At 40.4% G+C, this 14668-nt stretch overlaps 1 protein-coding gene and 1 long non-coding RNA gene across 11 annotated transcripts in view; one reads left to right on the top strand and one right to left on the bottom strand.

The window, feature by feature from the left end:
* The window catches only part of ADAMTS9 (ADAM metallopeptidase with thrombospondin type 1 motif 9), a 164252-nt gene that overhangs the window by 91383 nt on the left and 58201 nt on the right, over window positions 1-14668 (top strand). The gene's annotated exons all lie outside the window — the stretch shown is intronic.
* LOC132011477 (uncharacterized) overlaps window positions 1-14668 on the bottom strand; it is a 36289-nt gene that overhangs the window by 8867 nt on the left and 12754 nt on the right. For 3 of the 6 annotated variants that reach the window (XR_009402386.1, XR_009402385.1, XR_009402387.1), the window contains exons 3-4: window positions 7069-7303; window positions 2546-5807 (exon numbers count right to left, since the gene is read on the bottom strand). This is a non-coding gene — a long non-coding RNA (uncharacterized LOC132011477). Of the gene's footprint in view, window positions 1-2545; window positions 5808-7068; window positions 7304-8493; window positions 8616-9062; window positions 9132-12853; window positions 13768-14668 lie in introns of all 6 variants that reach the window. The other 3 variants (XR_009402390.1, XR_009402388.1, XR_009402389.1) reach the window with 3 other exon arrangements.

Here is a 14668-nt window from a genome sequence, read left to right as displayed (position 1 = left end):
TTGAGCCCATGATATTTTTACCTTGTTCACTCGGCCAACAGCAACACCACTTCAGAGACGTGTCTCAAAAATTACTAGCCCTTTAAAAAGTTATTTTTCTTTCATTTTGATCAAAAAGTGACCCTGAACCTTCAGAGAGTGTGTGTGTGTGTGGGTGTGTGTGTGTGTGTGTATGTGTGTGTATAATCATAAAATATTATATACTGTATACATATATGTGTATGCCTACACATTATATACAATGTATAACATATATGTTATTGGTTTCCATAGCATTCTCCTCCTTGAATGCTTTCTAAATACCACTCAGATTTTTTTACACAGGATCATCCTCCTCTCCCACAGATGTTTTAAGAGCTTAAATCTTGAAATATGACCTACTAATTTAGCTGAAAACGTTAAGATTTTTATTTTAGTTGTTCTTAGGCCTGCACACAGTTTTCTGAAACATACACACACAGAAAGAGAGGGAGAGATGCTAATGCTCTGTTATACACAGACAAGAATACATGGATTTTGAAACTGTTTTTGCTGCCGATATGATTTTCATGCCTCCTTTGTAGAGTGATCATTATTCTTATGTATATTTCAGTGCCTCTGCGGTCTAGGAGCAAGGCCACCTGGGCAAGGCTTCTCACTGTGATTTTTTAAAAAATGACATCAAAAGCATTTTATTTAAATAGATACATTTGTAGTATATTACTTAAATGTGTGTGTGTGTGTGTGTGTGTATGGGCAGTCTTTCAGATTCTTACTGTAGAACTTTGATTTTACTTTTATGTTGATTTTTGTAGGTGCTTTGTTACAATTTCTGAGCAATTCTAAATTGAAGCATACCTCAGTGAATCATGTTCATAGCCATAAAGCCACTCGTATGGTGCTTCATTGTTGTAACTGACAATGAAATTAACAACAACAAAAAGTATATTTGAGGTGCTAACCCGTTGCTTTCTCTTAAAAGCCCACTGGATCTGTTAGAGACCAAGGGCAGCAATTAGTCCTTCCATAGGGTTGCTTTCTCTCCAGATTTTCACCCACTAGAGATAGTGTTCAGAAGCAACTACTGCTGTGGGAGGAGGCCTTTCCCAAGGTCAAAATGGAGATAGCCTCATTCAACAATTGTTACTAAGAAGCGGTATTTAGGAAAGAAACGGCCACATCATCGTTAGCGTGGCTGCTAGAATCTCTGAAAGGAACCGTTGGTGAACGTCAGGTTCAAATACCCGTTTTGGACCTTTAGTTCTGGCTCGTGTCATTGCGGATTCAGAATCGTGGTGGTGAAAAACAACCTCCAAAAATCCAGCCTTTTCTGTCCTCTTTTGAATTTGTCCTTGCACTCCTACTTGATAACTTGCCGATTTCCAAATAAGGTTCTTACACTGATCCACCTTTCAGTCGGCTCCTGGGAGCAGAGTCCTGGGAGCTGACTGATGAGGGAGTGTGCATCCCATCACTAGAGAGGACATTGGAAAGAGCGCTGTGTGCCGTCAAACCAACAGCAGAAAGTAGGTTAAAAATCCGCAGCATTTGACAGTAAGCAGGTCCATCGAGATAATGAAAGTAGCAGAGGTTGCAGGTGATGTCACCTGTCCAAGCTGGTCCCGTAGCATTCCTTTCTGCCCTGCCCCGTGTATCTGCTTGCTGATCATCTTGGAGACTGTGGTTCTCCTTAGGAGAAATTGCTTGTTGGGGTTTTACATGACAAACCTGAAAGTGTTCTCTGAGCCTTGCTTTAGGTGCTTTGGAATTCTGCTTGTCGACCCAAATAATGAGGATTTATGAGCTCACGAAGGAACTGTGCTTTTGTCTCTGCCTGGCCAACTTATGAATTTGTTTCTACCTCATTTTCATATTAAAGTTTGCAGCTTCCATAGGTAGAAAGAGAAAATGTTGACAACAGTATTCTGTCACCTCATTGCATCCATCTCTAGCAAAAATAAAGACTGTAAATATAAATATCACCACCATACTTTCTGAATAGTTATGAGCAGCCAAGCCTAGTATTATCTGAATATTTTGAGCAGTACAGATTTCTATGTGTTTATATAATAAAGCATATTTATTTTTTCCATGTTATTTAATTTTATATACAATGTTTAAAAATCAGTGTTTATCAGCAGACTGTAAAGGCAAACAGGCTATGTGAATTAGAAATACATGTGTATGTTTCTTTTGGTTTTAAAAAAGATACATTATAATTTTGTAAATCCCCTCCAACCTGTATTGTCCCTCTCCGGAATCGGAGTAGCTTTATGTAATTGGCTAGTTTAAAATGTGTATTTTCAAAAGATACTTAAAAAAAAGAAAAAGAAAAAAACTCTGAATTGGAAATGATATAAACGAAAATATATGAGGCTTAACATTTTGTTGTTTTTTTTCCTTTTCTGATACTGTTATCTGATTCACTGAGTCTCAACTATGAAATATGAATGTTCCACTTACTGAATTTGTAGATAATGATAAAACATAGCCAGAAGACAAAACAAGTGATTAGAGGAAATGGTTCTAAACATGTAAGAAGAGCTAGGGACAGGAAAACACTAACCTTACGTGCACAAATTCGATCACACCTTATTCTTTGTGTTCAGATAACCGTAAGACTTCCGTGTTTGTCAGTTTTGTTATTTGTTCATCTGCAATACATTTCAGAAAGAATTTCTCATTAAAGAAAAATAAAATATGATCGCAGTAAGCGTGTAAGTTTTAAGAGAGCCTGCAGTTTTGAAAAAATTTGTAAAAATTTGTAAAGATGACCCCTGTCGCCTCTTGGTTCCATGCATGCCCCTACTGAGTCTCCCATTTGTATGTGGTTTAGAATGGTAACTGAGGGTTAAAAGGACCAAAATCAGGGAGTCCCCATGTGAGTTTGAGGTTTATATGAGGTGTGAAATCAGATAACTTCTCCAAAGCAGATGATGATAGCTAACTTTTAGAGAATATTTACTACATACAAAGCCAAGTTAAGCAAACACACACTATATTTAGCCACCATGTTACCCCACGAAGGAGGTGCTTTTATGAATCCTTTTGACTGTGTGATCATTTACTATAATAAAATGTCAGTGTCAGTATACTGACTACATTAATCCTGCTTCATGGGATAGAAATAACCCATATTCAGAATGAGTTCTCTAAATTCCTGTTGATATTCAATAAAAGGTATACCTACAACTCGGACTTCATCAGCCTCAACATTATTTAGCTAATATTGGCATTAGCCATTTGACTCCAGCCACAGAAAATCCAAATTTATTTCTTTATTGGTAAATTCCCATAACCAGTGATTATAAACACTTCAAACAACTGGTTAAATTTTGGGAATGGCAAAACATCTCTTGTTTCATTTTAATGTTATCACTTTAGCCAGATTAGGAGGATGATGTAAAGATTTTTGACCATAAGGTATATCACACAAAATGCCTATGCATTTTTAATAAACATAAGATTTTTTCTAATAATGAAGACACATCTTAGATATACTGCTAGCACCTTTTAAAAAAAAAATAAATATACTATTTGACTCTATCATAATAGAGTATTAAAATTAAGTTTTTTTTTTTTTTTTAATCAGAGCAAGCAAAACACTGGCCTGCACCTATCTCATTGGAGATAAAACTTAGTTGGTTTTTTTTGTTTGTTTGTTTTTCATTGTTTCTGGTGACTGTATGCCTATGGGAGACTCTGTTCCTGCCCCCCTGACAGCTGATATCATGATAGTGTGGCAGATTTCTATTTTTGCAGTTTTTAGAAGTCCAAAGGTGGGGGAAGCAGGGAAAGGAGGGTCATTAGGCCCCGAGGAGGAGTGTAGGTCCTCTCACGGACTCACGTCAGCGCGTTGTCCTTCTGGAACAGAAAGGAATGGGAATTTTGGAATGTGGAGTGGGAGGTAGAGATTGAGTCCACGTCTAATTGGTTGGGAGGGAATCCTGATTAGTAGAGGCAGTCGAGGAAGATTTATTTTATGGAGAAGGCGTCAACATTTCTTTAGAAGGGGGGAGGTGGTCATCATTTATTTTTCAGCAAATACTTTTTACATGTCTACCATGAGCCAGGCATTATTCTAGGTGCTAAGGATATAACAGTGAACAAGTCAGCTATACATTCAGGTAGAGAAGGAGAAAATATGGTATTAAACAAATAAAAGCAATTACATGTGTAAATAAAGAACTGACACTGTTTTCCCGGAAGCCTCATTACAATCATAAAGATAAAAATAAGAGAATGTTCTTAGAGGAACACTCATGGTTACTAATGATCTTTGTTCACTAAATAAAAATTATCATTCCTACCTTTCCTTTTAAATGTACAATTGCATAATCATTTTCAGGGATAAGTGCTCTGTGGCTGGTGGCCTGGAACTTTTAAATTTTTATTTTTATTTTTTATTTTTTTTTTTAAGATTTTTATTTATTTGGCAGACCACAAGTAGGCAGAGAGGCAGGCAGAAAGAGAGAGGAGGAGGAGGCAGGCTCCCTGCTGAGCAGAGAGCCTGATGTGAGGCTCTATCCCAGGACCCTGGGATCATGACCTGAGCCGAAGGCAGAGGCTTTAACCACTGAGCCACCCAGGCACCCTGGCGTCAAAACCTCCTATCAGAGAGTGTGCTTCTGTTCACACTTACATCATTACCCAGACATGAGTTCAGTGATCTGAGAGCCAGGATAAGCAGAGGGCCTGGCTTTCGATCTCTCCCCGCGAGGGTTCTCAGCCTCCATACCTGTGTGGGAAGTCCTGGCTGAGGCTCATTTCCTCCTGTGTTATTTAACGATTACCAATAAAAAGACTTGGAATGTGTGGATTGCCATGCCACCACCTTTGCTTCTTGTTGTTTTATTTCCTCCAAAGTGGGATCATTTTCATGGGTGGTTTTAAAGACCACAACTACCCTTTCCAAGAATTTATAAAATGGAACATTGGCAGCCAAAAAAAAGTGTACAGGAAGTAGTATGGAAAGTAATCGATACAGGCCAAGCCTACAAAACCATTATTTGTAGGCAGATCTGCATCCCCTTTCTCCTATTAGAAAGAGGATATGCCTTGGCCAATGCAATCCAGTAAGTTTCTACAATGATGGAAATGTTTTCTATTTTTGCTTTCCACTATGGAAGCTACTAGACCCATGTGGCTAATACAAAGCCCTTGAAACGTGGCTAAGGGCAACAGGGAGACCGCACTTTACATTGTATTTAATTTTAATTACTCTAAATTTAAATAGCCACCTGTAGCTGGTGGCTACCATATTGGACAGGGCAACCTCAGACAACAGTACATCTTAAGCAATTAATATTCAACTAGCCAAGAAATTTCTAAACTTATTAAAGTAAACTGGAGAGAAAAACCCTATGCCAGCTTGTAAAAAGGGTCCCTAGGTAGGATATTCCTTGTATCCAAGTGAGTACCATTCTCCTGCCTTTCTTCTGCTTTGTGCCTTTGTTTTGGAGCACTGCAGGGGGTGTTCTCTGACAGCTGGGCATTAGAAAAAACAGGACAGTGCAAAGAGAGGCTTATCAGAACCAGCTGTCTTGAGAGTAGTAACTCCAGGGCCTCCGTGTAAAAGCAGCTGTTAAAACAACTCTCCTCTTGTGCGTCTTAGAGTTCAAGTTCATCGCGGCAGTAAGTTCAGTTAAGGAGAAAGAGTGTTTATGTGTTCAGTGGGCTGAAAGGGCAAGGCTTGATTGATGCTTTTTAGGAGAAGACAAAAATGGGAAAGACCAGGTAGTCACCTTGTAGAAGCTTGAATTCCAGGAGATCACTCCCTCTTTGAAGGAAGTTTCAGGAAGGCAGCTTTTCATATTCTTCACTGAGCCCTGTAGGTAAAGGTTGGGGAGATTAACTTTAAGGGGCTGTGTTTGAAAGACACTTCAGAAGAATCGGGGTTGAGGCAGTGTCTCCTCCATCGCTGTGATTCTCATCATTTAGCTTGGCAGTACTTAGCCTTCCCAGTGTTAAGAAAGCCCTTATGGACTTATTCACATTCATGGCCCACACAGACACCCCCTTGAACTTAAAATGTATGCAACAAAATGGGTGCAGATCGAGTGATGATGTCATCGATACTCTTTTCCAGTGGCCAGATAGCTGTTGTTATTTTTCCCTTTAGGGTGACATCTGAATTAAACTTGAAACCATTCTGGTGGTCTCTTTTTTAAAAGTGCTGATTAATTTGTTATGTTCACTCTCAGGTTGGCTGTGCACTGAACTGGGAAAAAAGTAAAATAATTCTCAGTATCACAGGAAGTGGATGAATGGGTAGCTTCAGTTATCCACAAAAGAGCTGGTTTTTCCCTTCACTTAATTTTGGAAAGAAATGGTACTTCTTCCCATGATTATTGGGAAGGCTTTGATTTTTTTTTATTATTATTATAACAATCACTTACATTTTGGAGCATTTACTTTTTGCTAGGAATTACACAAAGCAATTCACCCGTATTTTCTAATTTAATCCTCTCTACTTGAAGAAATTAGCACCATCAGAGAAGTTAACTGGTTGGGTCTAGGTCACACTGTTGAGAAGGGACTTGAACCTGGGATTTTCTAACTTTCAAGCCCTAGGTTTGACCCAAGATAGAATCCTCTCATTTACTCATTAGTTGGTGAAGTGGTAAAATGCAATCTCTGTGGAAAGAGGAAATTTAAGATTTTCTGCTCTCCCAAATTGCAACTATTTGAAACATTCTGGAACTCCTGAGCCATTTTCAAGTTTTGCTTCAGAGCTCTAAAGGGAGGGATATGAGAAAATTGTTTCTCTTTAAATTAAAACCAAGTTAAGAACAAAATTTGTGTTTTTAGAAGATTTTGAGAAAAAAAAGTATCCCCTTATTAATAAACACTTACTGGTGATATGTCTGACATTTTAATATAGAAAGAGAAATGAAATAACTTGGAGTAATAAATCTAAGTGTTTTCTTTGTTCAGTGGATCGGTAGATAATCAGGACAATAGATCAGATTTTGCTAAAGCCAATTAGGAGATTTGCCGATGTTTGTGGTGATAAGGTTTGCTGTAGAACATGATCTGCTACCCTTCAAGTGAATAATGCAATTAAAATTTATTAAAAAATGAGCTCACACTGAAAGCTCTTTGTTTGAAATAAAAGTCATCAAATGCAATGAGATGTCTTCCAAACTGTTTCTTGAGCTAAAACTAAGCTCTTCTTTGGGCAACACTGAGTCTCCTCTGCTCCCATTGGTAGGACAGTCTACAGCTTTGGGTTCTGTTCCTGTTTTCAGCCATCATTCATTGTCCCTTGTATTCCTCTGTCCACATGGCAGGCGTAGGACAAGACTTGGCTATGGTTTGGGAACTGTGTGAAATAAAGAGAAGGAAAATATAATGGAAAAAAAAACAGCAGGTTTGCTTTCTTCTTCTTAGGTAAAGCAAAGGAAGAAATAGTCACCACATTTCAAGTGAAAAATCTATTAACCAAATCACTTATTTAATCACCCTAAACCTTCATTTCCTTTGGGCTGAACAGGCCCACTATTTAAGCTTGTTGCCTTACTCAAAGTGGGTGTAAAATAAGCAATACTAAAATGAATGAATTAATGGATGGTTGAGTGAATGAATGGGCCTAGCGACTTAGGAGCTGAAATCCTAATTGCATTGGCCTAGAAATATGGAAAATAAAGTGCTAATCTGTATGAGGGAATAATTAAAAAGAAAGAGAGGATTGGATGTCGGTGGTGTATCCTCACTTGGAGAGTTATATGGTATTTATGTAGGAGAGTGTCCTTGATTTGGGGAAACTAGAGTTTTAGAGATGGTGAGACATTATGCCTACAAGTCGCTCATATATACATATACACCATTATTATGTAGGGAAGGGAGGGATGAGCAAGTGTGGCAAAATGTTGCCAGTTGGAAGACCAGGATAAGGGAATTCTTTGTGATGATCTTGCAATTTTTCTGTAGGTTTGTTATATTTTAAAATAAGTTATTGTTAAAATTTCTTAAAGAAACATAAATAGGTTCAGAGGATGTATTTTTACTTCAAAGGAAGTGAAGTTAGGTCTGGATTTATTTCAGGACTTTAAAAATTCTGACCTATTTTAGGAAGCTGTTTTTAATCTCAGATTTACACTATCACATCATCATAAAAGTGAGGGCTACAGCCAGGGCTCCGCAGAAACAGAATCTTTGCTAGTTTTTCATTGGCTCGTTTCCCGTGACTTTCTCTTCTCCTTGTCCGCATTTCCCTTCCTCCCTCAGCCCCCTCCCACCCATGCAGCTAAAATGAAAGACCCTGGGGAGTGATGTAGGGTTTTTTCGCTCCCCTTTTCCCAGGGAAATCCAGACTTCCATTGCAAGCCTTGCCAGTAGATTCCAGTAAATACTTGGCTGTATGCAGACTCACCTTTTTTTTTTTTTTAAATCTACTGCTCCCCAGTAAAGCCCAGATTCCTTTGAAAACTAAGAGCTTTTTTTTCCCCCCAAAAAATATGTGTTGTTTATTTTCCTTGCACTTAACAAAAAGCCTTCAACCAACCAACTCACGTATTTCATTGCAGTTTGAACTCTGTTGGTGAAATCATGATTTCCCTCTCGTCATCAGCTGTGAAATATCCGGGAACCCCTTAGTGGTGGTGGGTCAGGGACATGATGTCAGGGAGGAGGTGCTGTGAGGAAAGGATGTTTGTTCATTGTCTTTGAGATCTTCATTGCTGTGTATGGGGTTCAGGGGCACGTTGTACATGTCCCGTTCTCTAGAGACCAGGACTTCCCAATCCTTTTAGTCTGAGACCTTGATCTTCTTGGACTGATGTTCAGAAGGCCCTTTACCACTTCCAGCCACCAAACAAAGCTCTCCGGCCCCACCTCTATCAAGTCAGTTAAAATCAATTCAGTTTTGAGAGCTTGTTGGACTTTCTGAAAACCTTAGGATAATTCAGTGGTTTTCAATTGGGAGCGATTTTTAACCCCCCCCCCCCCCCCCCCCCCAGTGGATATTAGGCAGTGTCTTGGGACAAGTGTCATAGATAGAATTCTAATGGATGGAAGCCAGGGATGTCAATTAGCATCTTACTATGCACGGCATAGCCCCTAACAGCAAAGAAGTATCTCACCCAAAATGTTGAAATAGTGCCAAGGTTGAGAAGGCCTGAAGAGACATCTGGTGAGGAGAAGGAGGATTCCTAATCAAAAGTCAAAGTTGAGGTCACAGTTACAAGCCCCATGGAATGATACTGTTTAGCTATCAGAAAACAGTTCTCTCTGCAGAATTGAATTTCCCATTAAATATTATGTGGGATTCCAGAAAGCCATCAAGGTCAGTCAAAGATTTTCAAGGCTGAGCTGAAAGTATGAGATCTCAAAGTTGCCTTACCAGACTGAATTTGCAAATCCACAATCAGTGTCCCTCATCCTTTTTCTGGAGGGGGAATGGGGAGGTTGTTACAGATGTATACAAATGTGTCCAGTATAATCCACAGACATTCTGCATGGCAAGTTCAGCAAGAGTGACCAACTTTAGAAAGAAGGGCATCAATTGAGGATGGACGCTTCTAGAAAACAAGGGCTACTCCAACGTGTTCATGCTTTAAAATTGTAACAGCCTGATAAGTCGTATGTATTTGTTGCTTTTTGCCTTGTGTTTCAAGCAGTCCATGTTTCCCTCATCCATGATAGAATGCGTGTATGTAATGGTCCAGCTAGATCGAGGAATTGGTGTCAGAGTTGAATATTTAAGTTTTCCTTCAGCTATTTTTTTTAAAAATAGGATGAATCCCTAGTGTGCATTTTATCAGGGAAGTAGCAGATTGCGTTTTTGACTAGAGACTAAGGCAGCGATACAGCAAGTATTTCTTGGGTTATAAAAAGGTATGAATCGGGATATCCCAGTCTCAACACTGTTGACATATGAGATCAGGTAATTCTTAACTGGGGGAGATGGTCTGTGCCTTGGAAGATGTTTAGCAGCAGCCTTAACCTCTACCCACTGGATTGCCAATAGTATATCTCCTTGGTCGTAATAACCAAAAATGTCTTCAAACATAGCCACATCCCCTACAGGGGAACATCACCTCCTCCCTCTAGTTCTATGGATTTCCTGCCCCAGAACTTTTCTTTCCATAGTCTAATGAGTATTAGGTGGGTATAGTCTGCAGTATTTCCCAAATGTGTTTGATATCAAATTCCCATTTTTTTTTTAAAGTCAGAGAAGTCTTTAAGGTTATCAAATTGTTCCTTTCTCCTTTCTGGGAAGATAAACTGTTATGATATAGAGATCATCAGTTTTCACCATCAATTCTGTCAATTATTTCCCACTGGTTTTTTTAATCCTTTTGAGAAAGTCACACACAGGTGATCAGTTTCTCCAGATGTGTGACATTAAATTGACTTTTCAGTACATGGATTTCTGAGGAAGAAAGTTTCTGAAGCTCTGCCTCTCCCTACCTTTCCTTTTCTGCTTTGCAAATGTTTTCTTGCTTCAGCAGGAGGCAAATGCTATATATTTACCAACTGCAGCCTCCATAGGACACATCCAGATCTGCCCCCAGAACAGCAGGCTCAACTCTGAGAAGGGGAATCAGAGAACATTTGAGATGATGTATCTCAGTCTCAATACTTCTATTTCTAGAAGGTCACTAATGATGGCCCCATAAACACTAGTGGTGACTCCAAAACTTTTGGTCCAGAGAAGCTCATCAGTAGAGGAAAAGCAAGCAAAATGCCCCCAAGACACTGTAATCAACCTCAGAAGTTTTGTGGTCGGACCTAAGTACTAATGAAATATTGGATTTGTCCCCCAGTGTCTAAAGTTTTTTTTTTTATGGAGGACCAGAGAAAATGTTTTTAGAATAAGTATGCTGGTGCCCAATTTAGAAGAGATGGTTCTCCAAAAAGCAAGTTGAGTGGCACCTTCCAGACTTAACTGGAAACTTGAATTTGCAATGGACTAACTAGGTAAAAAGCATTAAGAATTAGAAATTGCTTTTTGCCTTTTACCTAATTATAACCCGAATTATAAACCTAATTATAATTATGTAATTTGGAATTGGAGAAATAATAGCGAAGACCCCATTTACTGAACATTTCGACGAGCCAAGCCCTGGGCCTAATGCTTTATATGCAATATTACTAGTCCTCATAAAGTATTTGCAAAATCGACCTTACTATGTCCATTATGCAGGTAGGAAAACTGAGCTGTCAGAAGGCAAGTAAGTTACCCAGCATCATATGGTCAGTAATACTTGAAGCCAGACCTGACTCCCAAGCTCCTTGCTTTCCTACTCCCTCTCTTGTAGGGCTTTCCAATATTCTAAAAATACTGATTTTGATTTGGGACACATGAACGAAACAAGCTCTTGACCAAGTGGAAATCAGTTTACTCTCCTCTGCTTTTTAAACCACTGAAGTTGAGTCCTTCGTATCTGAGTGTTTTCTAAGGGTTTTCAGCCAGGTTTCCGGTTTTGTTTATTTTACTTATCAAAGTCTGAGGTAGCTGAATGTTTGTATTTTTAAACAGAACAATTTTAACAATTCACTTGGTTTTAAATAGTTTTCAAAGGAACTCAGAAATTAGGCTTGGTCACCCGGAATTCCTCAACCAGTGCTCCTGAAAGGACCTGGCTTCCCCCGTCCCGTGATACAATGATACAACATCCTGGTATGATGAGAATTGGTAGATTTTTAAGGAGAAGTCTGCTGGACTAAAAAAATAGGTCTTTCTCAACACAACCTGATCCTAACACTTGGGTAACCCAATTACCCCACTTAATAGAGAGGCTTGTGGTGGCTAGTTTGTATAGAGTGTATAGGGTGGTGGCAATGATTTATTTCTGTCAAATTCACTCTATAATTACCTCAGGCTTGATACTGGTTTTGCAGCTTAGAATCACAAGAGAAGAGATAGTACTGGTCAAACCCAGTCTGAATGATTCCAAAACCAAATTCATAACAACCACCTCCTTCTGTCCCAAACCTTGGGTTTCCTTGAGTAGATCTCCAAATAGTGTAGGAATAATTTAAATTCACCCATAACCATCAACTTAATTTTAGCCCCTTCGAATGCCAAGTGTTTCATGTTCCAGCCATTTACATTTTAGCTGGTTTGACTTTTTGTCTCATCCTTTCACAGTGGCATTTTGAGCTGTTTCTTTAACGAATTGGTGAGCAGGAGGGGAAGACAAGAAAAGCCACAAGAATGAATAGTGCCTGTGGCCAGTGAATTGGTCTTATCTGAATTCCCAATAGAACAATGTAAAGTTGGAGAATAAGCATGTAATTTAATAATGGTTAAGATAAGCTTTTTCCCTCCTGCTGAGATCTGTTTCTCTGGATACAAACTCAGATATGTATGCACATCTCAGCTATTCAGTAGTATTCACATCCACCCAAAAGCAAACTAACTACATAAACTACTTCCTCCCAAAAAAGTTGGACTTTTTCAGTGTAAGAATGTCTGACATGTTGGCATGTAAAGATGTTCCTTTCACACCAAGCCAATGGAGGAAGGTCCAGCTAATTAGAGAAAGCCAGACTGGAAGAGACAATTACATGAACTTTGCCCTGGTGTCTTTTCAATGACTGAAAGATAGACCAGTTCTTTGGGAAGAGGAAGGGGCTTAAGGGCTAGACACAGGTTGGGTAGATGAAAGTCCAGAGAGAACCTGCATGGCTTGCTTTTCAATGAAAGCATTCCCAAAGGTGACTTCAGCTTCCCAGGTCTGTTCCTGACCATCGGTGACATTAGCGTAAGTCATGAGTGGGTGTCCCTGAACATTGCCATCTTCTAGCACAATGACATCTCCAGGCAGCCTCAGTCATGGTCTTCCTTCAGAGTGCCAAGAAGTTCTGGTCACCCATCCCTCAGCCATAACTTTCCCACCAATTACTCGGGCACTTAGTCACTCACCTTTGCAACAGCTGAGAGTAAGGATCCTGGCACAAATATCTTACCCACTATCCCCCTGTCTTCCAGACCGCCTTCATGAACAATCCCGTGGCAAGCAAGCACAGAGTAGGCTTGTACCATTTTCACCTCTCTCCTGAAAGATGCCAATCTCATTATTCTGCTGAAGACAGTTTACAAAGAATCGGAATAGGCAGTGTGCTTGGAAATGGGGAATGAGAGGGCCTGTTAGGGACCCCAGGGCCAGGGAATGTACTAGGCCTCAGGTTCCTGGGGGCACCACTGGCGGTGGCCATGATAAAATTCACCAGGTGTTGCTTTTGCAGATTGTCTCGGTTTTCGGTTTTTGTCTTGATGGGGAGAAACATCACAGTATTTAACATTCTCTCAGAACAAAAGAACAAAAAGAACCTCCATTTGGGTTTCCCAATTCGTGTAGCTCATTTCATAGGCTGTTCTATTTAATATGAATATCACGTCCCCTCCTCTCATTTGAAGTTGTTTCATTATGAGATGGGGAGGGGGCAGCTGGAGAGCCCTGTGCCTCATCGTTCTTGGGGGGGATGAGAGGTGGAGGGCACGAGCCCTTCCTACTGCGTCCCCGTGTTGGCGTGGCCCCAGCATCCCCTGTGCAAGGCGTATTACAGGACCACCTACTTGGCTGTCGTATTGACAGCAGCCTCCAGGCGTGCTCCAAGTTCTGACATGTGAGTCTGAGTGCCTTTTCTCCCACAGTCTTAGACCTTTGTCATACTGCAAAGGCTGTCGGTCTTGGGGACGACAGAGATGGAAGCGTGGACTCATGCCCCATCCGGCTGGGATGACCGTGACTCCCGCATCTGCTTTCTTCCCTGGTGTTCCCTGCCAATCTCCTGCTTTCTCAGCTCCTTTTCATGGTAATAAGTGCCACGGTGGTCCTGGACATAAACAGCCATCAGGCAGACCTGTCAACATTGGCTTTACGCCCTGAAGTCACAGCCCTTGTTTCCTGGCAGAACTCTCTCTCCCACCCCAGTCATTCTGGTTCCCCAATACCCCCATCCGGAGCCATTCTTGTGTTGTGAGAAGCCCTCACTGTGCTCACACCCAGCAGGTCACAAAGGACTGTGACCACTGCCAAGGCAGAGCTGAGCAGAGCAAGGAAGAGAGGGCATGGCCGTTCGGTGATAGTGGTCACCGGTATGGAGGTTGTGTTTCGGGACATTAAAGGGATAACCTCACAAGAAGCAAATGAGAAACATAAGTAGCTCTTGAGATAATATGTATGAGCAGGAAATGGTGGAATAAAAAAAAAAAAAAGCCGTGGCATTCAGATGTGGGGTCTTTCTTTTTCTTACTGTCTTCCTATCTTCTGTGGCCAGGGAGACCATATTAATAAGTAATAGTTGGAAAGCGTGGAAAGGGTATTACAGAAGAGGAGGAGGCTTCCACATTTATGTCTGCTCTGTGGATTGCTCGGTGGCCTTTGGAAAGAAAAGCTCTTCACCTGCTCACGAGTGAGATTTGACCCAAGTTCCCTTCTTCATTCAGCAAACACCCGTGGGAGAATGCTAATCTCAGGGACTCCATTAGTTAACATAGATTTAAAAAAAAAATTAAAAAAAGTTACTCACCTTTCTACCTACGAGTTGGGAGATATTCTAAAAGACTCTGCTGAATAGAAAATGGTAGTAGTGGTGTTTGTGAATGGGTATTGGTTTTTACACTGTTTGCCCAGAACACCAAGAGCTCTGGCTCTATGCAGTGTCCCACTTCCCCGTGACGTGACTCTGTTGGGTGTAGGCAGTGCTGGGGCCCCCATTTTACAGACTACAAATC

Source organism: Mustela nigripes, chromosome 2 (genome assembly GCF_022355385.1).
Source record: "Mustela nigripes isolate SB6536 chromosome 2, MUSNIG.SB6536, whole genome shotgun sequence".
NCBI lineage: Eukaryota > Metazoa > Chordata > Mammalia > Carnivora > Mustelidae > Mustela > Mustela nigripes.
This window is presented reverse-complemented; position numbering and strand designations above follow the sequence as displayed.